Raw genomic sequence first — 27,146 nt, 5'->3', positions numbered from 1 at the left:
TTGGGCTCTTAAACCAGGATAAAATTAAAATCTTGATTTTTTTTTTTCCTCATAGCAGTGTTGCTTTTGGAAGCTGGCTGAAAATTATTTGACAGAATTATTTTGGCCAGCAAATGTTATTTCATCAAAAAAAAACCCACTGTGTATGTCAATTACGAGATAAAATCACAGTAGAGATTTTTCAGAAATATTTTGGGGTTTATTTCAGTATTGTCATCTCAGTGTTTATTTTCTCTTATGATTTTAGGAAGCAGAAAAGTTAAAGTAAAAATCAGCCCCTAACTTCTGACTGCCAATGTTTCATTACACGAGGCATTTTCACTTCATTTTCTTTTGGTTTTATTATATACTGAAATATATCTCTATATAATATAGATATATTCCTGGACAACTGCGCAACTTAGTGCTCAGGTAACTTCAGGAAAATGTCCTCTGACTTCATAAGCACATCTAAAATGGGAACCAGATTATTTCAGGTGTTTACAGACAGGGAAACAGAGTTGTCATTTTCTGTAATGTATGCAAGAACTAACTGACAAACCATGAAGTCTGGCATTAAGTAACCTTGTAAGTATTTGGTTTGTGGTTGGGGGGGTTGCAGGAGGGCAGGGGAAGATATTAAAATTAACCAATACAATGTTTCACAAAAATAGTGTGTTGCTCTGAAACAAGAAATTATTTAAATTCTTTTGAAAAGCTTGACTATGTAACATGCCTTATAACTCCCCTAGAACACTGTGGAAAGGAAGGAATTTTCTTGCAACAACATTTTGGGATTAACTGAGCTATTTTGCCCAAGGCATGATTTAAGGTACTTACTTAACGCAATTTGTGTTACTGTTTGCGTAAGAAATCCTACTCCACAACTATTTCTAGTGTCATAGCACCAAAGTCAGTGAGTTTACACCAAGGATGAATTTGCTCTCATCCTGTTTTCTTCACTTTATTTATTTGCCTTGGAAACCAGAATCACCCACAATTACTAATATATCAAGTCTAAATATTTGGCACCAGTCTGAAAAAGCATTAAAAGCTGAATGCAAGAGTTCCTGATCAAGCTGATACCTAAACCTAAAGCAGTCATGATCATTTCACTTGATAATTCTGGATGAAATGATCTGGCCTGCAAACCAGCTGATTTAAAATTAAAAAGTAATATTTGCATATTAATACCCAATTTCTCCACTTGAATCCATGCCACGGAACTGCCATTGACTCATAATTCAGACCCTGATGTACTTCTGGTAACACAAAGATGTTGTACCCTGTGTTTGGCTTCTGTGGGACTTGGCTTATGGCTTTCTGAAGGCAAGACACTCGCCCTATCTTGTGGCAATTTTGGTTTCTTTACCTAAAACAAAGAGGGTTTTTTTCACAAGTAAAAGAGAAAATACATTGGTCTGCAAATAAATCTAAAGATTTATAAAGGCTTTTCAGTATTGCTAAGATGTTGCTGAACTCATCTGTCATTAGATCTAAAGATATTTTAGAATACACTTAATTTACTGGAAGACATACACCTACCTTTTAAAATTAAGCCAGTGTTCTGTATAACACTGCTCATTTTCAAATTATAGCTGTTAAAAATATAGTTGTAAAGTATTTTTTAAATACTTGGCTGTATGTTCTTACTTTTAATCATAAATTCCCACATTTTGACATGTTCTGACCAGTGATACTGAAACCAAATCCACAGGGAGTCAGAACACTTCACAACGGTCCTGACCCAGAATCAGTCAAGTCTCATGTTCTGGGGGTTTGGCTGGGGCTTTTTCCCTGTATGTATGTACCTAGGAGGCAAAGATATTCATCACAAGAACCAACCACACAGACTGAGATTTCTATCTAATTTACAACAGTATAAATCAAAGTAACTTCACTGAGGCTGAGGGAGCTACTCTGGATTTACACTCATCAGTTGTAACAAATATAAAACATGAATTAGTGCCAGTTAGGATACTGTGTGATTATTTTTTTCACTGAAAACATGATGGAAGTTTTTTCATTAGCAGTAAAAATAATTCTGTTCTTTTTCATGCATCTTTAGTGAAGTGTATATTAAATTTTGAACAGAATTCCCATTTTCTATGAAAGAATGGAATTTCATAATTTTACAAAGAATTTCCTCTACCTGAAAGCTATTTTCTTTAGGAAAACTGTTCTGATGGAATTTTTCTGACCTGCTTTAAGATGAAGTCATAATTCATACAAATAAGACGCTGCTCAGCAGATGTTCAGGAAAGAGCAAGCCAGTGAGCAAGCACACACGCATCCCCACGTGGTTACACTTGAGGTTCTTGGTGTAGAAAACAGGAAGGACAGGACAGTGACTAAAGTGGTATGAGAGCTATGAGAGTAATGGGGGTTTAATTCAGTAGGGCACCTAGGTTTTATTTCCAGGAAAATAAAATCATATCAAATTCCATTTCAGATTAAACAGTGCTATTTTGACTCTTAAGGAAACCTTTCCAAACACCCCTTACCCTGGTTGTTGTGAAGCCTATCTCCTTTTTAAAAGGAAAATTAAAAATTCTGATGTTAGCCAATGTTGAACTGCGTAGCTATAACTATCCATGAAGTTTGAACTGAATTGTGTAGATATGAAACTGCCTTTCACAGTTAGTAAGCTGACTGCATGAGAAGAATCTGAATCTGAAGAAGACTCAGAAACCTCAGCTGAGGATCAGCTTTGCTCTGTGACTGTACGTCACCTAAGTCAGATCTTCACAGGTACCTGGCTCCCAGAAAAGCAGTATTTTGAAGATCTCAGCCACAGTGTCTCTGTAGTAATTCTATAATTATACCATTGGCTGAATTAAGGTACCTGCACAAATCTAAGGAGCAAGGCCCCAGCCTGATGCAGTGATTTCTTCTCTGGAAGCAGCGCAGGTGAGACCTGACAGTATTTCCATGTAGAGAAACGCCCTCTCTTTCTTTCCCCGAAAACACAGGATTTCTTACAGAAGACAAAAATCCCTTATTTTCCCGTGTCATGTCTAATCCCCTCCTATTTTCTAGATGCGAGGACTGAGACCACACAGCGTTGAATCATACTCTGCTTTGTAGCTTTGCTTTGTGCGTTGCTGAGGACAGAGACCGGGCAGTGTTCCCGGCGAAGAGCCGCTGTCTATCGAGGAGATGGATGGGCTCGGCTCCCGCTCTGCCCAGCTGCCTCTGAATGCTCCCGGCTCATGGGAAATGGCCAGAACCACTGAATTTCAGCCATTGATCCCCTCCCTCCTTTCCTCTCTTTCTACCTCTTTCTTCCCTGCATTCCCTGAGGGTTCTCTTGGCTGGCTGAAGGCGCTGCGTTGCTGTGGGCAGGCTTTGATCGCAGCCCCTGCTGCTGGGGGCGGAGAGGTGGGCACAGCAAGGGCTGCGGGCTGGTTTGGGTTTACAGCACGGGATTCTGTGAATGAAAATCCTTAAAATAAAAATAAATATGTAAAATCAAGTGGCTGTAGCTGCTGTCAGAGCCATTTCACAGTAGCCGAGTGCATCTGCTTTTTCTCACCTCCAAAGCAAATCAATATGGCTTTAAATGATTTCCCTGATGCCTGGATTTCTTCCCTTGCGCTGCTCTTAGTCCAGCCGTGCAGTTGCCTGGTCATTCCTACCTCATTTTTTCAGTCTTTCTCCCCTGGCTTCTTCTTGCTGCCTTCTCTTACAAACACATACAAAGTACTCACTGGAGCAGCTTGGGTTTGCTCGTGTGTCATTTTCTCTCACACACACATTTGCCATCACTTGCAGCCACACACACGCTCATCACAGTGCCTTAATGCTGCTTGACTGTATCTCCATCCCTCTCCCCTGTACACACACACGCTGCCTGGCTGGTCGCTGCCTAAGCAACATCTGCTTATCAGGAGTTTTTCTTCTGATGTGGTGGTCAGTGTGGATGCATTCATGTTTACTTGCACTCTGTCTGTTGAAGATGTTCACGCTTTAAAAAAAAATAAATTTCATAAATAACCTCTTGAGCTCTGTTTTTTTTTTTCTTTCCTGTACACCTTTTTCCCCTTGGGACAAGCATATTTGAGTGTAAACCTATAATTAGTGCTGGAAATAAAAGACCCACACACAGATAAAGCCTGCTTTGGGGACTGCCCCATTTTTCTACATCCTGCCTAATCTTCGATTTGGGTTGTTCAGAACATGAGGTATCACTGACGGCATGAAAAGCCCTCAGAAATGCTTATGCATCATCTGAGTATATTGATGTGCCAGTGATGTGTCGAGAGAAACCCAGAGCCCATCAGTGTAGCCGGCTGATGCAGGAGTCCCCTGAATTCCCTTATCACTTCACTGGTGCATAGAAACACATGAGCTGCTTATTCCAGACAGAGCCCTCAGCTTACAAATCCAAACTGCTTTCACCAGTATCATTGCCCCTTTGTTACTTATTTATTTTTACTGAGTATTGTTCTCTCACTAATTTTGCATTTTGAGGTGCTTTTATATGCCTAGTCACCCGCTTCAAGTGTCTAGGAGATCATTACTTGCTTCTGATTAGCACAGTGCATTTGTGCGGTGTGCTGGAGGCAAAAATTTAAAATGTATCAAAATGCAAATATGCCCCCATTGACCTCTGGGAAAAATGTGTTACATTTACAGAGCACTTTCAAAGGAAACCGGAAAGGAAGAGGAGAGTGAATACGGGTTTTAGAGAGCTTTGTAATAGTAAAAACAATAATTGCGAATGGTTACTTAGAATTTTGCATTCTGTGTAAAGCAGAAAGACTTTCTTTCTTGTTTTTCCTTCTTTACAGAGGGAATGGAGGGACCAGATGATGCCCACTTTGTGTCTCACTCTGCTTACACTGCTAGAAGAACCACTGAAGTGAAGGGGATTGCTTGTGGTACATATTTTTGCAATCTGCCAAGGTTCAAACATGTAGCCTAATACATGGCAATGGCCCAGAATGAGACACAGAAATTATTCATGATCCTTCTTTCAGTGTGAAAGACTCCTTCTAGAACCTCAGCTTAATGACTCTGCATTAAAGAAGTAAATGATTCTCACCAAGAGAAGTGAGAGGTAGCCAAATTTACCTGGAGAAAATAAGGGTGGTATAAGACAAGTGACATCCCTGCAGTGAGTATGCCTCAGAAACGCACTGAGGAAAAAGATGCAATGTTACCCAAGTTATTTGAGCTGGTTGCTCTTTTACCCTCAGTGGTAACATTGGATATGCTCTTTCACTAGAGAAGACTGCAGCTAGATGTTGGGTTACGCTAGCAAAGAAAGTATTCCCTCACCCCCAAAAGAAGTTTATGGCCTGGCCTTATCCTCAGTCTCCATAATGCTTTTCTGCAAATACTTGTTTGCCTGGAGGCATGACTTCTCTCTCATCGCCTGACACAGCCAAAAATGGTGATGTCCTCTCAAAGCAAGAAAAATGCTTTAAAGTAACCTACCCTGCCCAAGTAAGAATCCGTATGAAAGTTTAGTACCGGGTCAGTGTTCAAATTAGCACTGCTGGTGTAATGAGAGAAGTCATTATGGCATCTTGTGATCAGCCACCTCACTGCATTACACTTTGCTGCTGTGTCTGGGGATGAAAGAAAAACCACACAAAGGAGCACAGCTGCTTCTCGCTGCACTCAGTAGCACATATTTTTATGTGATAAACACAACAGACTGGCAAAAGGAAAGGAAACAGACATAGCTGTGATGATTACTAGCAAATAAAAACCATACAGAAGAAGCAGCATATGACCACCCCAGTATACCAGTTGTTGTTGTGCCATTGCTGAGCTAGTTTCTCTGTCTCTGGCTATTGCTTCATTGCACTTGGTCATAAATGAAAGCTATCTAATGCTAATGACCATGGTGCCCACCCTAATCATGCATTTGAAATATTAATAAAAATAATTTATGTCATGTGACTGCTTTTTAACTAGCTGCTTTCAGGACTTTAGATCAGGATTATAAAAGACGTGCATTTATAAATTATTAGCCTTGCGCACATAAGCACTGCATACTATGGGGAGCACTTTTGTAGCACTTTAAATTAATTTATTGTTATTCATTCCAGCTGTCTGTGATGTAAACCTTTGGCTATAAATTTGTACCATCATCCAACATAACATTAAACTAAAGTGGTGCCCATGCTGCAGCATATAATAAAACATATGAATAAGATTTCTGTGGGGACACTTTTTTTAAACTCTCTTCTCAGTTAATGACACAAGAAAAGCGAGATAACATAGTCACCCCCTAACTATGCACTCATTAAAACATGTCTGGTGGGGAGTGACTTAAATTTGCACTTCTATTGAATTCTGACTCAATGTTTTTCTTTACCAGATTGTTTCAATTCATATCCTATCTCAAGTAAAAGGCTTTGGCTGAAGCCATCATGAAGTCACTAGCTAAGACTGCCAGAGGATTTCTGTTGGACCTGAGCTTTTCAGGAGTGGAAATAGCTCCTGAGTACGGAATCACAGCAGTACAAGAGTGGAGCACTTTTACTGTCTTACCTCCTCTGCAGGCAAACATTCTTTCTCCTACAGATCACCATAAGGGTAACAAAACCTTATCTGCATAACTAACACCATAATGTCTTAATCCACTTAATGGTACAGATCTTTTTCATACCAGCCCATTGGGATACAATCTCCTGAACTTTAAAGCAAGTTATGATTGTGAAGTGTTCTTCCAAGTGGAGTTAGAACCACCCATTGCTTTGCTCTTTCCATATAGGTCTCGTCTTGCTCATGTACTTGTTAATACTTTTTGTCACTTTTGTGACAGACAACTTCTACCAAGCCTGTTTGAAGGCAATCCTGCCCATCTCAGTCTTCCACTGGTATCAGTACGAGTTTGGCTGGCAATTTCTCAGCTTTGGGTTCCTGACATTAAATGTAGGTATACGGTAACAGACAAAAATCTGAATGTCAGGTTTTCTGCTCACATTATATAACTCCCTTAATTTGTGCCAGCTGCTCATATACGCCATGCTTTTCAGGTCTAAAGCTTTCTGAGTTATTCACCCAGTAACAGGGTTTTTGGAAAATTTACCAAGAGCAGAAAATGGCACTCATAAAGAATATTTTTCAGCTATAATTTGATGGAATTAAGTTTCCCTTTATTTCTAAATCTATCTGAAATTTCACAGTTTGGGAATTTTGGTATTTGATTTGGGATCATCTCCAAACAATTGGCAAGCAGGATGTCTGAACTACTTGAGAATATGTGTAGACCAGTAAATGCCCTTCATATGCAAAAGTTAACATTCGATGATAGGAAGATTGTATAGCAAGATACTACCTTGCCAGAGGATTTTACTATGATACAAATATCTAGCTCAATGGTCAAAAATTATTGAAGCACATCTAATAAAAGCTTTAGAAAGGAGCCTATAGAACACCCCAGAACTGAATTCTGCCTCAGATAGTTGAACCACACAGGAACTCTTGCAAAAATGTTGTTACTTCTTAGACAAAATATACCAAAGCTTAAGTAATATATGAACAATCTTTATGTGTCTGATTTGCATGCCACAGCAAGACCCTCATGTGGAGATCTGCACAAGAAGGAAAGATAGCAGTGGGGTGGAGTATATAGAAATAACCTGAGCTTTATTTGCACTTTGGGGAAAACTAGACGAGAGATCAGATTTACCTATTTGTGTTATTCCTTCCTCTCTGAACAAAACATAAAGCACTATCAATTTGCATTTTTATATCACTTCCACTGAAAAGAAAAAACAGTTATGGCAATCTTCTACATGGTAACAAAATGTCTTTCTGCTTCTGCCTAGGGATAGGGTCTCCAACTGACAACAAGCAAACAAGGAGTTAGTAGCACTTTAAGCTTCCCTGGCCCAAGAGATTAGGACAAGAGACATAAACCACGTGCCTGAGATGCAAAAGGCTGCTGATTCCTTGGTTAGAGGGTGGGCTTTAGCTGTGAGTCTGAAGACATGGATTCTTACAGCAGTCAGGGCTGGTTTGGGGTCTGTGTGCAAAAATTCTCTGTTCATATTGAGTTTCCTTTGACTGAAGATGCGCCCTGCTACTTCTAGCTGGAGGGTTAGTCTTCACCAACAGCTTTTACATTCTGTCTGAGGGTATATGCAGAGCAGCTCCTTTTGATGTTTTTACCCATGTACTGATTTGGTGTTTTTGCTAAGATAAAATGTTATTTACCTGATTAAAATTTTCTTTTAAGTTACTTAGTACAAAAAAAGAAAAATCTGTTCTGTGAAACAAACAAAAAAAAAAGGAATATAGAGCCTTCTTTTTTATTAATTGGTTTATCACTGTTGCTTGATGTGGTTTTAATTATTTAAGGAGAGTTTCCTTTCTTGTAACACATAGCTTATTGTTATCATGTAACTTAGGTGGTCTCAAAAGAAGGGATTCTGTTGTGTTTAAGTTGCAGCAGCTTACACGATAGTATTCACCTCCCAGCTGCTAATTAATCTGTTCAGTTATCTTTGCTTCCCTTTCCTTACTGATTACATAGAAAGAAGGAGCCTTTTTTCCCCTTTTTACTCAGTCTTTCAGGAGTTGGCTGTATTGACTTCATCCTACCAAAGTTTGCTCAAGTCCTCAGACAGCTGTGTAAAAATCATCTGAGGAGGGCTGGTAGCCTGTTCATCTCCTACCTGAGCTCACAGACATGGGGCCTTGTGTACCCAGGAGGGCATCTGTTTCTGTCATCTGAGTCATTAAAGTGATTGCCATGCCTGCCACATCACTACCTCACAGACATATGCTAGCATTTGTGGTACTGTCAAAATATGCTTAAAAGCCCATTTCAGCAACAAGCTTGCTTAGATTCCTTGCCAGAGAATGTTAATTACTGTGGTGCAGTCTTCTGTTTTCTGTGGTGCGATAACAATTAATTTACACCACTTGGAAAAACACTTACACTTTTTTATTAACAATCAATAAAAACAAATCAATATAGTGTAAAGTATACAACATCCAAATGAAAAGCTCTTGTTTTTATACTTGAGAATTCCTAATAAAATTTCATTGTTCATTCAAGCAGCTTGTCTATTCTAATCTAATGAGAAGCTGTCAAGTTTCTTTTTAGCATTTTGGAAATGACTACGAATGGCTAGCCTGATGCATGGCAAAAGAATGTAATAATTAACCCCCAAGTTTTAAGTCAACATAATGATGCAAATGCTGCTGTATTCATCTTTCTGCATTGCATCACATATGCACCTGATAGTCCATGGATTCCATTTTGAATCAGGATGGAGGTTAACTTTTATTTATAGCTGTAATTAGAAAACACTATCGCTACTGGAGGTTGCTCCATTGGTAGAACGTGTCACCACAGAGTATATTCCCCAGCAATTTTTGCATTTTAACAGGTCAAAGAGTAAAACAAATGAATTGCTTCTTTCTGGGACAACCTGTTTATTCTTCAAATCTGACGATTTACTGGAACACTGATTTCAAAGATTCTTGGAAAAAAATCCCAGAGTTGTTTTTTCTGCCACTGCTGCAACTACACTAGGTGCTACAAAACCTGGGAAGGTAGCTCACGCTGCTCATTTCATGGCTCCTGGCTCCCCTGCAGCAAGGGCCAAGGAAAACCAATGCTTCCAGGTGGCTTAAATCCCAGCTCCTGGCCCCCACCATTGAGGGGATAGAAGTTCTGAGACTTGTCCAGAAGTGATCCAACCCAGCACCTCCACCAAGTAAGTGCTCCCTCAGCTCACAGCGGGACATCCCCAGGTTGCAGTGAGGAACACTTTTCCCCTCACAGCCCAAGCTCCTGTTTTCATCGCCATGGCTTGCCCATTTCTGAGTGCATCCACAATGATTATAGCTTATTTTTAGGAGTTAATCAGAACAGAAAGAAAGAGGGTAACTTTAATCCTGTGGATGGGCAGGTCACCATTTCCTTTCTACAGGCAGAACTACCATGGGTTTGAGTTTAATGCTGGGATTTTTTTCACAGTGAATTGATAGATAGTGCTTTTAAATGTGTGAAATGATCCAGATATGACAGCAGGTTTTTCAAAGCCATTAGGCAACTTAGGTAGCTCATGGCAGTGGGGTACAAGGACAAGTGTAACTGAGATTAAAATGCAGTAACTAGACTAAACACAGATCATAACATGGTACCAACTGTGGAGAGTTTAGTTTTCATCTGAACTTGACAAAGGATGGCTAGGATAAGAGGCAAGGATGAGGCAACATTTTTGCTTTTATTCAGAAGTTTATGTAGAAATTGTTTTTCCAAATGTCATAAACACATGAGCACACTCAAGGATCCTCTGGAATAGATGCTTTTGAGCAAGGATCCTCTGGAATAGATGCTTTTGAGGCTTTAAATATTTCACTGGTCCTCTCATTCAGGTAACATACCACGGCACCATGTGAATGTGTAGGAGTGGTTTTCCAATGATACTCCTTTTCTTCTTTTAATGGATATCATAACACAGAGAGAAATACTAGACTCAAGCAAGCCCTATGGTTTTGATTGTGGTTAGTCTGACAGTTCTGGTTTGCTTTAAGTGAAAGCTGATGAACAACGGTTTAAAAGGAGAAAAGGAAAACAGCTCCAGCACTGAGGTCAGCCAGCCACTTCCTACACCCAGCTGTTTCAGTTTATTTTTTTAATTAAGTTTGGCTTAAATTAATGGTGACAGTTTAAAGAGAACTCTTTCACCTATTGAGCTTACTTTACATCTGAAACCAAGTCCCTTCTGTCCAATTGCATTTTGTTACAAGATTTGCAGTTAGGTTCCTAAAAGTCCCTGGTTTCTCCCCACTTTATTTTGCCATCTCTCTGCTCTGATATTGCCCTCTGCCCTTTCATGCCCTGTCAAGGGAGGAGTAAAGCTATTACTGCTGCAGTATGGAAATAAAGTGCCTACTAATTGATCATTAATACTGCCGGAGTGTGAGGATGTTGGGAATTGCTAGATCAAGCCCATTTACTCCAGCTTCTGGGTCAGCTCTTCAGATGGTATAAATCAGTGTTCCTGCTTGCCTTTCTAGCAGCTCAGTGTAGGTTTTCACTGTGGAGGAGTTGGTTCAGAAGCTCTTGACTGCAGCTCTGCCCAGGCACCAGGTTCTACAGGGCTTTTATTTAACAAACTTAAGTATGCATTCCGCTTCGGAAGAGTGGTAGCTTATCTCCAGAAGCCTGAGTATGAGGAGCTCTAGGAGTAACTGCTATGGTTCTCCGCAGTTTAGGTGATGGGGGAGAGAAACAGAAGTTTTTGGTTTGGGTTGGTTTTTTTTTCAGAAAGAATACAGCTTAAACCAAGAAGTTTTCAGATCCTGTGAGATGCCACAGAGTCACAGGTGTGTGCATGGTCCCTATGGCTTTTCTAAACCAGCAGAATCACTGCTTTTTTTTTCAACAAATTTTGTACTTGCTGTAGAGAAGTAAAATAGCATCTGCTCTAGGGGTTTTGGCTTCATTAACATGGGGATTACTTAAACCGTTCATAACCCTCAATTTAAGCCTTCTCTCCAGGCTTGACTACTTTTCTTTCCCAATTAGAGCAATTTTTTTCACCGATGGGGAGACCTTGCCTTAGTGTTTAAGGTAAGAGCTGCTGACTCATAACTAAAATAAGAAATGAAGTGCCACTCCTTGTTCCTCTCCACTTTTGCTAAGAGAGCAGTGAGAATTGCATCATCACTCACTGCAGATATAAACATGATTGCTATGGGTGCAGTTCTCTGTAAACAGTAAAATGCCAAAGATTTCTTCTATTAAAATGAATCTCTTGGCCTGAGTGGTATTAAGTTTGGCAAGGGCTACCCAGGGAGCAGTCCTTAACTGCAGTCTTGAGAAGGCTGTCAAAGCCAAACAGACTTGTGGTGGTTTGGCCATTCATTAGTTGGAAATAGGCTGTCTTTCATCCACATTATTCCTCCCAGTAAAAGTGAGTAGAGGCAGGGCTGCACTTAGTAATAAGGTAGTGACAAATTAGTCTGACACGTGATCCAAATCCCTGACAGAAATCAGCATGAGCCAAGAAGAATGACCACAGAGGATCGCCTCCTGGGTGAGTCTTTTGCTGCTTTGCAGTACAGTTCCTAAGTTACAACTTGGTAATGGTTACAAACGCTTTATGATGCCTAATTGTAAGAATGTTGTACATTTTTGCCATCACATTTTCTTACTGAAATGACTAAATGGCAGATGAGATAGCATGCAGTCTGCGGATATCAGGTGAAATCTTCTATAGAAGTTTCTGGGCCAAACTCAGCTAAGGTAATAAATAGCTATGTATGTATCATATAAAACTCAAAAATTGACATAAATGGCAAAGGAGCACAACTCGCAGCAATTTGGTACCTTATATGTGTGCAAGTCAGGATCTAAAAACTAAAGCAGTTGAAAAAAGGTCCCTGTCTCTGCCTGCTCTCCTTCAAAAGTGCCCAAACCATTTAGTTTCTTTTGGATGTCTTTTTCCTGCTTCATTATGAAGATATTTCATTTGTGCTTTAAACAAAAACAGAAACATTTGTAGAATGTAATCACATGTTGTTGTCTTCCAAGCAAATCAGCAGAACCTACATCAATGAACTGAGCACAAAGTCACAATTAACTTTGACACTGAACTGTGCATTTTTTTAGTGTTCCTCTATGATGAAAGTCTCTTCTTCACTGGAAAAAAAACCTCCAGCTGTATTTCTCGTCTTTGAGGTGTTAACAACCAGACACTAACACCTTGTTTTCAATTTGCCTCTGTTGGAGACAGTACTTACATTTAGGCTTTTCTTTTACTGGCAGTAGCTACAATGGTCTAGGCTTTAATCACCAGCAGCTGTAGAAATGAGAATAGGATTGCAAAAGCAAATGTCCCCTTGAAGATCAGCTGAATTCACATCTGCATGTGCACTTTTTCCTAACATTATGCTTCAACTTAGTAAGGTTTTGTATACCTTGGGAACTCATTCTTGGCTCTTCTTCCACCTCTGAGTTAAAATCATGCATAAAATACTCATTGTGCAGGGAATGGATGTGAATCTGGGAAGGGAGTCTTTTGCCTGGCTTATTTCAGAGTAAAATTATACAGAATTTAGCTTATTGATTTTCAGAGCCATAAACCTCTGCAAAACTCCTCTTGAAATCAAGCAGACTAGCTGTGCTAGCCAAGCCTAGCGGATGCAGAAGTCTGACAAAAATCCAGCTCAGTCTGACATTTAATATCCAGCTTTTTATGCTGTACCTAGATGGTAGGACACAGACGGGGACTTGTAGGCCCTGGACCACTGGAAAAGCTATTGTGTCCTGATGGCCATCCCACCCCTTTGGCAGAAGTTACTAGAGCAGGGGTGGCAGAAGAGGTAGTTTCTCTGCTCCAGGGCCATCACAGTTCACAGCACGGTGTATTAACTGCAACAGCCATTGATTTCAATTCATGTTAACATGCTGGGCTGTGAGCTGCAGCAGGAGGGGTCTCTGGTTCATGACTCCTGTCAGGTTCAGAAGAGCCAAGGTTATCACCTTAGCACTAACCTCTTTAGCCACCAAAGTTGAATCCAATTCAATCATGAATTGGAGCCCTTAATTAATTCTCCTTTGTAAAAGCCCAAAGCAATCATATTAATGCCAATGAAAAAAAAAGTCCCAGATGAGAGTTTGATTGTTTCTTCAATATAAAGAAGAAAAAAAAAAATTTGTTAAAAAATAAAACTCAAATGGCTTTTGGGGGGAACAGATTGGTTTATTAACATATCACATGCATATTCCAAAAACCCTTTGTGCTAACAATTAACCCTCACAGTTTCTCAGGACAAAAATAATTGCTACTCTGACAGAATGACTTACCTTTTCAGTATTCCATTAAAGCAAATTACGTTGGTTGAAACATAAGAATATATTTTTAGTGAGGAAAAATTACACCTAAGACAATTTCAACTGCACTCCCACAGTTTAATGCATTTTCTTTTAAAAAGTGAGCAAACCTCAAAACACCTCACAACTTGGCCATAAATAGCTCATAAACATCTCAGCTGCCTACCAATGCTCCCCAATCACATCAAAATAAATCAGTCTGAATCATTTTCTGTAGGTCTGTGAATAGAATAATCTTTCTTAATATCTGGGTAGATCTCTCTACTCTTAATAGTCTTGCTTCTGCTCAATCCTGCATATTTCAGAGCTGTCAAGAGATATGCAAGCTATAGAGGACTATGAAAGTTTTGGTAAAGACTAAATTCTGAAGGCTACCATGGTTAGGTCAACATTGTTTTGCTGTTCAATGCAGATGTATCACAAGATTCTGGAAATGAGAAGTGGTGCTCCAGAGAAAAAATCATTTTGGTTTGGTCCTTGGATGTCCTTACATCCTCATGGTCTCATTAGAGTATGTCTGGAAAGACTACTTCAATGTGCAGAGGCTGAGGCAGGAAAGGGTTTTATGAAGGCCTAGGTTGGAAGAATCAATCACAACAAGAAGAAAAATGCTTTCACTCCCCACCCCAAGTGACCACACCAGAGAGGGATGCCCAGACCACAGGTCAACTAGATTGCACTGAATTGTATCCACAATGCTCTGAGCTTCAGTCCTTTGGAGCAGTTTGGTCACATCAAAATACATAGTTGTGGGTCTCACCAGGCTGTTTGGTGACAATACCAATGACTTCAGCATGCATGCATATAAAAGACACCTTTTGATTCAAAGTGCCCACAATGATGAGAAGCTGCACTGACAGCCACCAGTATGGTACAAATACAGCTTGCTTCCATGGGGGTGTGCTGTGAAGTATGAGGAGATGTGGAGGTACCTGAGGGCACAAACCCTGCTGGGGTACGGTTTGCCCTGCTGCAGGTTAAGGAGCAAACTTGGCTATAACCCAGGTTCTTTTGTCTGTGGTGTGGCACCTGGGAGCAAAGCATGCTGTCCACTCTGCATGGGCTCCATCTCCACACAGGACTGCAGTAGCAAACAGCACCTGTCACAGTAGGGGTGACTGGAGAAAGAGGGTCTAGGAATGAAACAGAGTGCCAAGCAAGCACATGGCATAGGTACCCACTAATACAGATGGAGTAGCTGCACTGTGGTGGGTCACCTCCCATGAATGTCTATAGGATGCCTGGCACTTAGAAAGCATGTGATGGTTAAGTAACTTAACTGCTCTTTGAAATCTCTGATTTGTGGCTGGGGTCTTTGTTGCCTTTTTTTAAATCTTTTTTTAATAACTGAGCTTCACCATCACATCCAGGAATATTTGTCCTGGTGAAGAATAGGGAATAAAGGCTCTGGCAGTAAGATTCTGCAGGAGGGGAGGAGGGGGCAACCCGGTTCTCATGCAGTGGCCTCACAAGCCTGGGTTTCATATAGCATAGCTGGATGTTTGAGTGAAAGCAAAATAATTCTTCAAGTTCAAATTAGGGCATATTTAATCTTCCTTGGAAGTAACAACAAAAAACAAGCCTGTGTGCTTTTAAACAGAAATCTAATAGAAGTAGATGAGCACATGCCAGCCAGCCCTGCTGAACCCCAGCCATGGCTCTGCCCTGTGAACACGTTTTGTCCTGGGATTGCTGACGGGAGCGTGGCTGTGCATGTTACTGGTGAGCAGAGCCCCTGCTGAGCCATAAGCGACAGGCTCTGGCAAACAAAGCTGACATGAAAAAGGCTTAACAGTGTTTAATCCGGGAAGGGAAAAATCTCCTCTAAAACAATCTCAGCCTGATCCACCCCTGACACAAGTGTGGGTTCATCAGCAGGACTGTCCCTCAGAGGTAGGGCACTGGGATCCATTCCACACTGGATTTTTCCCACTTTACAGAATTGGAGAAAACTGAGACATTTTGGCTATTGGCTTTGCACCAGCCTGGGACCTGCCAGGGACAGGCTACACAGAGCCTCAAGCAGACCCTGCCCTGCTCACAGCTTTGGGCTCAGGGGCAGTGACGGTCTGGGGCACTCGCCTGGAGGGCTGCAGCTCTGGTTGCTCACTGCTGCACCTGAGCACAGAAAAGCCCCCACAGTAAGCTGGCAGGGCTGGCGATCAGCAAAAGGAAAAGCAGTGGATTTTTGGTTTTCACCCTAATGAAGTACAAGCTATTAGAATCTTGCAGGTCTCTTGCAGAGTGTAGTTACAGGCACTTAAACTACAACTGCATCTTAAACCTCTGCTTTTGTTGCAGTAAGCCAGCCCTGAATCCTGGGTTCAGAATCTGTACAGAAGGAGCTGTGCTGGCCCATGGGGAGGAGCTGCTCCCTGGAGAGGGGAGATGGGGGCTGCCACAGAGCAGCTGTGGAAATCCCTCTGCAGGACCATTCTAATGTCCTCATCCTAGCTGGCACAAGGCTGGGGAGCAGCCACAGCTTTGGCAGGACTCGGTGGAGATGCTGAGTCACCAGTGTTGAGGTCTAGGACACCTGGACTGAAGTGAGAGGGCAGAACTGTGTCCTGGCTATCCCAGAGCTAGGGACAGGCACGGGCTGCACCAGGGTCCCACTGCTTTGGAGATGTGGATCCCAGGCTGTGTGCTGCTTACAAGGCAAGAACAGAACCCTGGCTCCAGCTGCTTCCTGGTGATGTGTGTGCACAAGTCCTAGTGGGTGAGTTTGGACACCTTGCCCTCCAAGTGCCACTAGCCACATAAGCACAGATGACAGCAGGGAGCACTTATGAAACAGTGAGGTGGAGGCTGCATAGGGCCTGGATGGAACGTTTCCCCAGATAAGCCTCTTTCTCAAGGGAAGAGTAGGGGAAGCCATTTTCAAACTGAGAGCTGCTAAGCTCCATCTAAGAGAAAAACCATAATAAGACCCAGACAGGATGCCAGGTTGTCTGGGTTTTTTAATGGGTTAAAATGGAGCCAGTTGCAGCAAAAAGCGCTCTGGATTTATTCAGCTGTAGAGCTGGCACACAGCAGGTGCCTTGGAGGGACAGAGGGAAGGAGCAGAGGAAAAATAAAAAAGGCTGATGGCAGCAAGCAGCCAGGGAGAAAACTCTGGAAGGTTCAGCATGCAGGAAGTTGCACGCACGCTTTATGTCACTGCAGAACATTAAATGAGCACTTAAAAAGGTAATTAGCACCTTTTCATGGGACCAGAAATCAAAGGTGCAATTTACCAGAAGTCGGTGAACAATGTAAGAGACCCAATTTAATTGTGTTGCGTAGCTTAGCCAGGGTGAGAAATCAGAAGCCTATCTTGGCTGAATGGCTGCACTTGCAGCAAAGCCACTTTTGTTCCCCTGACAGGACAGTGCCACCATCACCAGAACCACACTTCGTGCAGGCAGTGAAGAGATGTGTGCTATTTTGAATTCTATTCCATCATTTCATTATTTCACAGTAAAAGAGAAGGGACTGCGATACATGGAAGAAAATGCTCTTGTCTAAAAGAGGCAGCAATTTGTAGCCAAGCTTTGGCGTCACAGTTCAGATGTTATCTTTCACAGCCTCCACACAGGCTGACAGGATCAGACTGCTCCAAAGTTCAGGAAGAAGGGGAGGAAATGCAGTCTTTAGTTTAGCCCATTGCAGATGAAAGGTGATCTTTCAATATTCAGATTTCATTTTAGACTTCAGACTGTCCAATCCTGCCTTACAGATTTGAAGTAGGTGACTCAGCTTGCTTCTAGCTTTGATATCAAAGGAAATGTTCAAAAGATCAAATAAATAAATAGGAAAGAAAATAACAAACAACGAACCCAGTAGTAAAGTTTGAGTGCCATATAAAGAAACTAAGCTTTAACTCAGTTATTTTTCAAGCCATAGCTACATCATCCGATTATTGAGATTTCATAAATAAGAATGTGAACTGTATGTGAGCACAATTGCAATATCAAGAAATCAGGCTGTTAGCTGACTAACAAAGCTGCACTACAGCAGATCATGTCTAATGTTACACCACCTACTGAGGATTAAACTTTGTCCCCTGAACGTTACTGCCTTTCCAAGATTTCTGTCTTCCACTCCCCACTAAATCTTCATATGTGTTTCCATGGCAGCTTGGAAAACCTGGAAGTCCTAACTATGGTAGACAGAACTCTAGATTAAAATGGCTAATCATACTGGCCAGCTTTTGATAAACACATGCAGATGCTGACATAGAATCAGGATGGTTTGGGCTGGAAGGGACTTTAAAGATCATCTGGTTTTAATCCCCCAGCCATAGGTGGGGACACCTTCCAGTAAACCAGGTTGCTCAAAGCCCCATCTAACCTGGCCTTGAACACTGCTAGGGATGGGGATCCCTCTAAAGGGCGTCACAGTTACATCTGAGAAAAGATCTGAACTGCAGAGCAGAACTGTTCATATCCATATGCAGTTCCTCTATCAGTGACCACAGTGCAGACAGTGGAAGATAACAAACTTGGAGGTGATGTGGCCCCTACCAAACATCTGAAGAGAACAGTTCTTACTGGCTCCTACGTGATAGCTCTGGAATAAAGATCTGACCTTGTTTCCTTAGACCTAAAAAAAAAAAAAAAAAGGAACCCCCCCCAAACCAACCAAACAACAACAAAAAAGCAGTTGTAATAACTGTAATGTAATGGAACTACACAAAGTGAATTTTCAAACTCTCAACCTCAACAGTATTCTTGTTTATATAAGGATTAGGTCCTGCGGAACTGTAGGCGACTGAGATTTGGATAGAGTGGGGAATAGTCCAAACAATAATCATTCCAATTCAAGAAAACTGAAAAGGCAGTAATCAAAGCAGGTGACCTGGCAAACTCTGAGAAAGATCCAGTTTGCTTAAGAAAAATTCAACAAGCATGAAGTATGTCTTTTTGCTGTAAGACACTCAACTCAAACAATATATTACCGTGCTCCTAATTATTATATCTAATTATAGATTGTCTTAAGCACATTGGCAAGGGAAATATGTTATAAAATGTACATTGAAATATTAGTGTACTATTGCTGAGTCAGCTCCTGGGACATGAGGCATTAAACATCTGAATCTGTCGCTGTTTTTATGCTGCCTAACCACGCAGCTAAGCTGTTTTGCTGCAAACTTCTCCTTGTTGGTTAAATTTAGCTCCCCCATTCTCCACGTGCAATCTGATACTCCTAAAGAACTGTCTTTCCCATTCTCGAACTTTTTCCTCCACCAGGCATTTGTTTCCCCAACTGGCTTTATTTCTTTTTTTTTGTTTAAATCTGCACTGTAAACATTGATTGTTTCAAGCTTCACTGTAAAACTGTGACATTTATTGCTTGTTGCTTTATATTGCAGCCTGATATCACACTCTTGCAAGCCCTGCTATTCTTGTGTATGCTTTGTACTCTTGGTCAGTGGATGTGATACACTGTCATCTACATTCTGCATTCATCACTAAATAATATCCTACAAACCACTTGGAAGATTTGGACATGGAGGATGAGTTCACATTAAGTGAATCAGGATATTAACCTGTGGGGAAAAGATACTTGGCCACAAAGTGTGGCAGAGAGAGCCCTAGAAGAATTGCTTTTCACTATAGGTGTCCATGAGTGAGTGACACGAAGAGCGTCTGATTTGGCACTGTGTTTCAGCAGCTACATAGAATCATAGAATAGTTAGGGTTCGAAAGGACCTTAAGATCACCTAGTTCCACCCCCCCGCCATAAAATATATTATGGCCTTTCTTAAAAAGAAGAAAAAAAATAGCATTTAACATTAAATGTTAAAGTTAATTACTCCAGGGTTTTTTTAGTAAAATGGGGAAAGGTCCCTAAATCATTGCATTTAGTCATTTCTAACCACTAATCTGTTAAAGTAATCCCCTTAAAACACCTCTGAATTTCCTCAAAATCTCCAGGTGAGTTTCAAGAAATTACATGACAAATTACTTCAGATAACCATTGTACAGTCAGGTGGTGATGTGCAATACAGCTCCTGTTCCTTTGTCTCTTAGTTATAATCATGCACTGTGGTTGATAATTGTATTAAAATGTACAGCAGGCCATGCTGCCAGAGCAGCCTTACACTGTGAGTGGTGGGATAAGTCAAGAGGCCAAACATGATTTACAAGACTAGTTCTCTGGTACAAGCTTTTAAGCTAATTAACATACTGAATTTTTATCAAACATCACAAGCATGGTTGTACATGGAAAGATAATATAGATGGGACAAACATGTTGCAGTACTGTTGATATCCCCAGTCTTGGGACATGCACAGAAGAGAGGTTAAAACTATTATTAGAAATGTAAGAAAACACCTTGATTTTGCTGTTTACACAAACTGCACATATCTGGCAGGGCATGACTGCTGGCTTTATTGAAAAGAAGAATGAAAAGAGAAAGAAAAATCTTGATTAACTTTAGGTTATTTAGTCTGAATCCAGTGCAAAAGTCTGAGGGAATGCTGTTCTGTCCTTGGGAAGTCTGCTTTTCTCTCTGTAAAAATACTGGATCTTTCCATTGTGAAGGACCCTGATGATGTTTTCTCCTGCCTCAGCTTCATTCTAAAATGTTTTGAAGTTCAAATACTCCATGATGGACTTTAATTGATTTCCAGTCAAGACATCTTAAATCATGTTTCTGAAAAACCCACTTCTTATTGGCAGGCTATTTCCCCCATTTTGACTAGTCTGTAGTTTCCTGTAGCACAGGGCACAAAATATATTTACATACAAAAGTTACCTGACTTAAAAAAGAGCAGAGGACAAAAACTGGTGCACCAGAGCAGGCATGGTATGGCTGTGCTCTGTGAAGTGCTGCAGCCAGAGACTGGCAGCTGCCTCTAAATATAGACATGGATACTGAAATGCTAAAAGTTCAAGACACAGGAAAAAAAAGTGAGGAAAATTATAAGTTTCAGATGTCCCCTTTCTCTTTTCCCCTTGTACATGCTGCAGCCACAGCAGTCTGACCACAGATCTATTTGATATTTATAAAGTTCAATTCGGTTGCACACCACAGAAACACTGAAGACAAAAACCCAACATACAAAATCTGTTCAAATGGTCTGCTGTGTGGTACCTAAGGATGATGAGCATTGCATGTAATGATGGTTTTGGGTCTTATCCCCTGGGCCTGGGTCAGACCTTGCCTTGTGTTCAACAAGAACATTTTCACCAAGTCCATCGCCTGTGAATTGGACTCTTAGATGTTAGTACAGGAAAAACTTTCAAAGGGAAAGGACTCCAGGGAGAAGAGCATTTATTAAACCTCTTCAGTTCTTCATTCTGATAAAGAAAAATCTTCAATGTAATAAAAAATGGTTCAATCTTTCTTTTGAAAAGATTTACAGACACAATCTCGCTTAACTTAGAAGTTCAACATGTTAGCAGTTAAAACGGATTCCAGGAGACCTCAGTACTTTTGTCCACAATTCCCAAAAACTCACCTGCCCAAGTGCCAAGTTAGGACCTGTGCCCATGAAATATAAAGATGCTGTTAAATTTGCCTAAACTGCCAGCAAAAGTTTGTAAACTTAGTTTCCAGAGCACACCATTGAACAGAGAACGCTGTGTCCTGTTCAGAAAAAGAAAAGCACACGTTGCCTTCTCTTTAAGGGAAAACTTGGTAAGAGACATGGCTTACAGCAAATTTCTTAATCTTTTTAGCCATAGCTCCTTTAATTTTCAGAAGGATTTCAAGGTTATAGCACACCTCCATTGCTGCCTGACAGCCAGGACTTTAGCTGTTAGGAAAGCTCACATCCTAGCTCTGGCATTCCGTGTGGTATGAGCTTGTGCTGCTGCACTAGGATCAGCGTTAACCTTGGGGAGGGAATTTGCTCTATGCCCCTCAGGATAAGGCAGAGATGTGGCCTTTTAACACATCTGCACAGTTTCTGGAATGGTGGAAAGCTAGCAGGGATGTGGGGCAGAGCTAAGTGCTATACAGCAGTTGTATAGGTAGGAGGAGGAAAACTGCTACAAAAGGATCATAAATCAGGATGAGAACTAGCCTGTGGAAGTGGATGCTGTTGTAAGAGAGCACAGCAACCTCAGCAACAAATTTGTGTGAGACAATTTCATTTCTCTCCCTTGCAACCAAGTAAAGCTTTGCACACTGAAATATTCTAGAAGGGTCGGGCGTTAGCTTAAATCTAGCACTGATGCGAGGAGTAAAACTTAAATTGATTTCCAATTGGTTTCATTCATATTTTATTAGAACGTGGCCAAGCAACACCTCGCAGCCTTACATGATTGCTGCACCCCTACTTCTTGGCAGACTTATTTTTTACAAGCAGAGGCATGCAGAGCAGAGACCACCACTGTTGTCTGAACGGACACACCAGATCTCCAAGAAGGCAACCAAAACATTTTCAAAGCATTGTTGTCACTGCTATTTCTCAACATTTCAGCTACCCACAAATATAACAGTGCTTCTGTGAAAGCTCTATCATGTTGTTTGTTTTCTTCTCTGATGAAGTATTTTTCAGAGAAATGAGTTGAAACCCAACAGAAATGCAGTAGTAAAAGGCACATATTCAGATACTAAATATGTCTTTATTTGAGAGTCCTAATATCATTTAAAAATCAGTACTGTTGGGTTTATTAGATTAAAAAGAAAAATGAACAAAATCAAGTAAGCTGCTTCTCAAACTGTGTTTCCTAGAAAAGTAGACAAATGCTGTGCAAGAGCTTCTTAACACTGACATGAAAGCTGCCAGAGAGACAAACTATCCTGAAATCACAAAATAACTTATCAGACACCCCCATACATCCTGTTTGAAATTTGTGCAGCTGTAACACTGACAGTTTCCACAACTGTAGGTATTCTTAGTGACGAATGCAGAGCTAGGTCAAAATTACAAAGGTAGCTGAAGACAAACTTTGATTCTTCATATCATTCAAAGAAACATGGTTTTGGTGTCTCACTCCTAGTGAGTTGATTAGCTATATAAAGTAGCCTGCACCTCCTTGAGGAAGGGATGTGTTAGAAGTTAGCAATCCACTAACCCCTCTGTGATGACAGAACTGAGTTGAAAAACCATCACAATAAAGTTACAGGTGAACTAAAGGATCTTGCATGGTAAACTATCCTGGGCAACAGGGAGAGAGAGATACAGGTTTCTTTGTTGTTTTGGGAAAGTATGAGGTCACAGGGAACATGAAGGTTTTGTCAGTTCTCCCGCTTTTATTCCAGCAGTTTCTCTTATGAACCTCCATTTTACGTAGGTACCAATCTTGGTGTGAAGATGATCTAAAGGTGTACCTTATAAGAATTTAAAAGGTTCATCCCAGTACCATGGCTCCTTCAAATATGATCAACTTCTACATGCACCTTGTATATTGGCATACTAAAAGAAGGTGGCCCTACCCAAAGGCATTTTAAATAAATCGTGGGTATAGTGGACTTATATAGAAGATAACAGGTTAATTCTTTAATTGCATAATTCATCTGTATGCGGTTTAGTTGTGTGTTATTTGATGTTACATCGTAGTCAGTGGGTTAGACCCATATCTATTTGTTTCCTTCTGAATTTGGCCCAACTACTTTTAAAAACTAAAAATTAAGGATTCTGATATTAAATATTTTCAGAAAACTTAACATTGTAGCTGTGGGAGAAGACTGAGAAAGGAAGAAATCAGTCTGAACAGTAACAGTGATTTGATTCACTCATCAGCTGAAAAGTAAAGTAATGACAGTGTAAACATCTGGGATAAAAACTAAAAAGGAGAAAACTATCCAGAAGACCAAGACAATGCAGGTTTTTTTCCAGTGTGCGCTTTGTTTGCTTCATTTGGTCAAGATCGGATTGAAGCTGGAAAGTGAATGTGGTATAGTGCCCAGGGACAGTATAGATCAGGATGTCTTTGCATATAGTACGATATGCAGAAGACTAAACACAAAGGTTATTTATTTATATGAAAGCAGCTCCAGTACCAGCTGGGTAGCTGAAAACGGTTAAACTTCCAGACATTCAAAAGAGCCCTATAGCCCCAGAGCAATATAGAAAATGTACCTACCCATTAATCATTGCTAGCTCCATGACTAGCTACAGGTAAAATAGCATGAGGAATGACAATTTGCTTGCCTACAAGTGCAATCACAGTAATTTTAACCCTAATAAGGTTCTGGAAGAGGGCAAACCTCTTGCTTTTTTCTTAGACAGGAGCTCTTATTATCTGCGTTGGTTGCACTTTCCTACATTGTAACAGTGGCTCCAAAGGCTTTGTAGCAGACATACCTGAAATGTATTCAGAAGGAAACTGGTTACTAGTGTTTGGAACAGAAAAAAATTGCTTTCCTTCCCAGCCATAAATGAGCAGGAGATTTTCTCTCCTCCAGCCCCACAGGTGGGAGCTTGACCCTTGTCCTTCCTTTACAGACCACGTTCAGACACTGACATGGGGAGCTGGTGGGTGCTGCTTTGCAACAGGCTCTCTGTCATTACAGTGGAAGGAAAAAAATTGCTGAGATATTTGATGTTATTGTTCTGTTTATGTGTATTTTTAATGGTTTGTAAAAGGAAACCAGAACATGCTGATGTTTATCTATGTATCTGTTGTGAAAGGCAGAAGCAGTCATAAGAAGTGATAGGAACTGTGATACTATGGATGAAAGACTGTATCATATACAGAGACTCTAAAACTTTTTTTAATAAGAGAGCTCTGTAACTCTCCAAGTAAAGGCATTGTTTTGGGGAGGGGGTAGGAGGGTTGGTAAACAAAGACTGAGAACTGCTACCTTCCTCGAAGTGCTGTACAAAACTCACTCTTTCTTCCAGCTTTATGAAGAAAGAGAGGATTAGAACTGATTAGTAAGGAATAATTGAGGGAGAGGGCAGAACCAACCCAACTTTTTAGCTGAATTTTCTCCAATAATTTTCTCCTTCTGCTTTTAAAATCATGAAGAGCTTCAAAGGGCATTGAAATCTTTCAGTATTTTGAACACTCACATTCATGAAAATATTAGAAACTAATATTTTATTGTAGAAAGCAGATAGCTAGGGTTACCTAAATTGACCCACAAGGTGGTTGCTGCCTCCATTCCTCCCTTCAGCTGTTCAAGTCTTCTATGCATCTTCCTTGGCAAAAGGGTTATTCTCATTTTCCTCACAGTCTGGCCATGACACAGCAAATGTTCCACCAAAACAAACAACTGTGCACAGTGGTGGCTGTGGCTGATGCACAGGGCAATTCTGATATGAGAACATTTTTGTTACAGCATCAGATTTCTTATGCTGGCATAAACCTCTGTGTGGAGGACTTTATCTATGCTTAGTGTGATCATGGTAAAGCAGATAGAAGTAAATTAACTGGCACAAGACAAATGTCAGTGAAGATAGCTTAAGAAATTTAAGCTGATCCAAAATGAAACATGCCATCTTTGGACTTGCCTGCTGTAGGGTATTTATGTATCAGATTTGTATCTTTAAAACGAAACTTAAATGTTACTTCCTGTTTGATTTTTGCCTTTGTTTTGCCACGGGCTTTGGCAGGGGGCAGAGAAATGCCAAATGGCCATGACCATGCCTTGACCAAGCAATCAAAGAGTTTGCCATGCCAAGAGGGCTTTGGTCAGTGCACTGTCACAGCCATAGACTTACCTCTTACTGTCTCTTGCACACATGGTGTTTTATCTGCCAGGAAATGGGAGCCTGGTCACTGCCAGTGTGGTCCATAATAATAATAACAACAGATATAAATCAGATGAACTTGATTTGACTTGCAAGGAAAGGGTTATAGTTTTGCTATAAAAGTTTATTCAAGCTGAGGCATTCTTTAAGGTTACTCTGCAATAAGGAGGTTTACATTATTTTATGCATCTGTACTGCGAGACTAGAAATAAAGGTTAGACTGGCTTTGCTCCAAGACCTCAGTATGAGTACTCAGCTGCAATAGGGTAGAAGTAAAACAGAACACCTTTGGAAGCTCAGAGGAGGAGGATGTAGAAGAAGCTATTTTCTATAAGCTCATACCTGGAAATAAAGTCAAGACACGCTTGTGAGGTGGGCTGATGCCAACCTCATGAAGCTTAACCATGCCAAGTGCAAGGTCCTACAACTGGGTCGGAGCAATCCCAGGCACAGCTACAGCTTGGGCAGAGAAGTGATTCAGAGCAGCCCTGCAGAGAAAGACTTGGGGGTGTTGGTTGATGAGAAAATGAACATGAGCAGGCAGTGTGCACTTGCAGCCCAGAAAGCCAACAGTATCCTGGGCTGCATCAAAAGGAGCGTGACCAGCAGGTCGAAGGAGGTGATCCTGCCCCTTTACTCTGCTCTTGTGAGACCTCACCTGGAGTATTGTGTGCAGTTCTGGTGTCCTCAACATAAAAAGCACATGGAACTGTTGGAACAAGTCCAGAGGAGGGCCACAAGGATGATCAGGGGACTGGAGCACCTCCCATATGAAGACAGGCTGAGAAAGTTGGGGCTGTTCAGCCTGGAGAAGAGAAGGCTGCGTGGAGACCTCATAGCAGCCTTCCGGTATCTGAAGGGGGCCTATAGGAATGCTGGAGAGGGACTCTTCATTAGGGACTGTAGTGATAGGACAAGGGGTAACGGGTTAAAACTTAAACAGGGGAAGTTTAGATGGGATATAAGGAGGAAATTCTTTCCTGTTAGGGTGGTGAGGCACTGTAATGGGCTGCCCATGGAGGTTGTGAATGCTCCATCCCTGGCAGTGTTCAAGACCAGGTTGGACGAGGCCTTGGGTGGCATGGTTTAGTGTGAGGTGTCCCTGCCCATGGCAGGGGGGCTGGAACTTGATGATCTCAAGGTCCTTTCCAACCCTAACTATTCTATGATTCCTCTTTCTCTCTTCTTAATCATGTCGCTGCTCTGACCAGAAATCTGTGAACTACAGTGATGTTTCAAATTCCCTCTAGCCAACCTACCTGCCTGGGTCTTGGTTCATCTTCTGCTTCTCATAAACTCATATATTAACAAACAGCGGAGCACCCAGTTGCATGTCAGCTGCCCATGCATAGCATCTGACGCCACAGAACATCAGAGATGGTCCATGGAGCAGTTAACTTACTGCAGTGGATTCACAAAGGGAGTTCTACACAAGGCAGCATGTTCAAGCTCCCATGTTTGCTCACCCTACCCTCTCTATTTCTGCTAGAATAAAGTTTCTCTATTCAAACAGCAGCATGAAATGCCTAGTGGTCAATAAAATCCTTCACAACCTGTGGGATGGCCACCACTGTTACAAGGTACCTGAGGGACTGATCTCTCATAGTTTCAGTTAAAAAGGACAAAAACGTACCCTTCAGGTAATGATGCTATAAAGGATGCCCCTTTGATGGTCTTGGTTTGATGGACTAAGAGTTTTCTCCTCAGGGTTA

At 41.1% G+C, this 27,146-nt stretch overlaps 1 long non-coding RNA gene across 1 annotated transcript; it reads left to right on the top strand.

The window, feature by feature from the left end:
* Positions 1-11,172: 11,172 nt before the first annotated feature.
* Positions 11,173-14,917, top strand: LOC133265631 (uncharacterized). The gene is made up of 3 exons (XR_009742055.1): positions 11,173-11,286; positions 11,953-11,999; positions 14,104-14,917. It is a non-coding gene; the product is annotated as an uncharacterized LOC133265631 (long non-coding RNA).
* Positions 14,918-27,146: the final 12,229 nt, after the last annotated feature.

Source organism: Pezoporus flaviventris, unplaced genomic scaffold, assembly GCF_033815535.1.
Source record: "Pezoporus flaviventris isolate CSIRO_AGI_PZ_B2104156 unplaced genomic scaffold, CSIRO_AGI_Pfla_v1 ptg000001l, whole genome shotgun sequence".
In the NCBI taxonomy this organism is placed as follows: Eukaryota; Metazoa; Chordata; class Aves; order Psittaciformes; family Psittacidae; genus Pezoporus; species Pezoporus flaviventris.
The sequence above is the reverse complement of the archived record's forward strand: the minus strand, read 5'-3'. Positions and strand labels throughout refer to the sequence as shown.